The sequence below is a fragment of the Mesoplodon bidens genome, assembly GCF_964165515.1.
Source record: "Mesoplodon bidens genome assembly, chromosome: 10".
Lineage (NCBI taxonomy): Eukaryota > Metazoa > Chordata > Mammalia > Artiodactyla > Ziphiidae > Mesoplodon > Mesoplodon bidens.
Genome location: NC_138172.1, coordinates 39,727,172 through 39,729,920, shown reverse-complemented (window position 1 = coordinate 39,729,920; position 2,749 = coordinate 39,727,172).

Below are 2,749 nucleotides of genomic sequence, written 5' to 3'. Positions count from 1 at the left end.
TCCACCTCCGCCCCGAAGCCCCAAATCCGATGGTACAGGCTGTCGCGCATGGCAGCTCTGGATATCGAAGTTACTGCCGCCATCTTTATTGAGGTCAGAGCATAAGTGCTGCCCGCGGTCCTGAACCGGGCTTGGTGCTTCACTGCCCCTAGTTCCACCCTCCTCATGGCCACCGCCCTCACCAGCATCCCTCCCCCTAGGGCGCTGTCTCAGCTCCGTCTTCCAGCTTTCTGCTTGCGGATCTCTTGTCTCCCTTCCTGAGCACTAGTTTCGAACCCTGTCCCGCATTTTGGTCTGAAAATTTGGTGCCCATGATGTGCAGAGAAAGCGTTCTCATGACTCTTGGGCGGGGATACCATGTGGAATCCTGGGGTCGGAGGGGACGATGGCTGGACGGGGCCTGGGGTGCCAGCAGGCCAAACAGCAGCCTTAACTGTTCGATCAAAACTTCGCTTTGTTTGTTTTTTGTTTTTGTTTTTTTGGCTGCGCTGGCATGCGGGATCTTAGTTCCCCGACCAGGGATCGAACTCGTGCCCCCTGCAGTGGAAGCGCGGAGTACTAACCACTGGACCACCAGGGAGGTCCCGATCAGCGAGTTTTAACTCATGAAACATGTCGCGACCATCTGTTTGTTTGGAGCGCCCCAACGGAGCAAACTTCCCTGCCTTGCTGGCCGCCAGCAGTCTTCCGTGTTGGGGGCTCCTCCACTGGAAGCTACACTCCCGCCTCCAGGCCGCGGGTCTCTGGAGTGCTCTGGAATGCCACGTGGAACCCGGCATTGATGCACGACTGCGGCCCGGCCTCCTAGGGTCCCCGCCCCTCGACCGCTAAGATTGCGTCCCTTAACCCCTTGTAGGGACTAACGGAATCTCAGTTTTGCCCGCGTTATGCTACTCGGCGCAAGTAGACCCAGGCTAGCCAATGGGCAGACGCCGCGGAACAGACGTTACAGAGGACGGGCGGGGGCGGGGGAGTGGTGAACGAGGAGCGTTCCAATCAGAAAGCCACTGTTTCTATTGGCACAATGGGTGACTCCGCCCCCATGGCAGACTCATTGTCTGGGGAAGGAGGCTCCTCCGGTTCCAGAATAACCCGGAGAGACAATCCAGGAAGTGCTCTACGGGCCAGCCTGCAAAGGCAGCAGCGACAGTGAGCTGCAGCGCCACGAGCAGAGGACGCAGGCGTCCCTGGACCGAGGAGGGGTTTAGGGCTGGGACACGGAACGCTCCAACGGGTGCGGTTCCTGCTTGGAGCCAGCGGAGATCCCCCGGCTGAGGCTCCTGGCCCGCCCCAAACGGTACCTATGACATCACCACCAACCAATCAAATGGCGCATTCCTAGCCCTCCCCCACTTCTTCGCTTCCAGGAGGCGGGGTTCCCGTGGGTTCCTCCTTCAAGCGCCTCAAGTGACTACGGAGAGCGGGTGGGTGGGCTCCAGTGGTGCCCTCTGGTTTCTCTGAATCTGAGGACCACCTAAGGTCAGATCCGGATGTACGGTCTGGGTTCCTATGGGCGTGAGGATGAAGCATCTGCAGAGGCGCCGAAGGCGGAACTCGGTTGGATGGGGGCTCAGTCGGCGTAGGGCCTGGAGGAGGGAAGCCAAAGACATGGTTCTGATCGCACACCCACCCTCCGGGTCCACAATCCAGCGAATGGAGGGCAGAAAACTTTAACGAAGGAGGGAGACAGGTGGAACGCTACGGAGAGGGATGCTGGGGTCCCAGAAGAGGCACCTGAGCCAATGTAGCGATCTGGGAAAGCTATCTGCAGAAGATGCCCGTGCAGAGCTCTGAATAACCAAGAGATGGAGGAGCCACCCTAGGTCATGGAGGCTGTGTGGACAAATATGCTGAGGCTTAAAGGGACCATGGCCAAAGGAAGTCATGCCCAGCTCCCTCCACTAGGGTTAGCACTGCCCTCAACTGATGCTCCTTGTGGAGAGCAAGACCTAGGGCTCTCCTTGACCCCTCTGTTGACTGCAGATGACTCTCCGTGTCACTCCCTGCTGTTCTGCCTCCACCGTAGTCCTCTCTTTGTGGCTGCTGTTCCATGGAAGCCTCTCCCTCTCCATCTGCACTCAGCTCTGTGCCCCAGCCCAAGTGGCAGCTTCTAATGCTCCCTGTAAAGACAAACCAAGTGTCGTTCCTTTTTCCAAGTCCTCTTTCCACTTCCCTCTAGGACATCTCAACCCCTCTCCTCGTGCCTTTTCCTCCCTACCTTGTGTTTGTCCCCTCCTTCCTCCCAGTCAAGTCAGGGGTACCTTGCTGGGAGAGCAGACCAGAAGACCTGGCCAACCCATCCAGCTCAATTATCCAACAGTTCTTTCATCTCACTAAGACCTCCAATCTGTCATTCCTCACCTCCTCTCAGCTCCTTACCTTAACCATTAGCTAGTCTTATAACAACTCTCCTGCCCTGCTCTTCTTAGACAAACTCACTGGGCTAAAATCTAACTCCTTAAAATAGATTACTTGGGGCGGGGGGTCTTGCTCTTGCGCTCCTGGCGCTTGCCTAGGTTATTGGCGTAAGCGCAAGATTGGTGGGCTCCTAAGGTTTCTGCTTGAAAACTGGATGATCTTCTAGCTTGAGACTATTCCTTATCAGAGCCTAGGGCCACTGGGCCCCCTCACTCAATACTTGCTGGAGCATCATCACACCCTCGTGCACAGTTGGTATTGGCTTGCCTGGCTGATTCACGTGGGAGAGTCCTTGTATGCCATTGTATTGTTCAAGTCTAAAGGCATCACG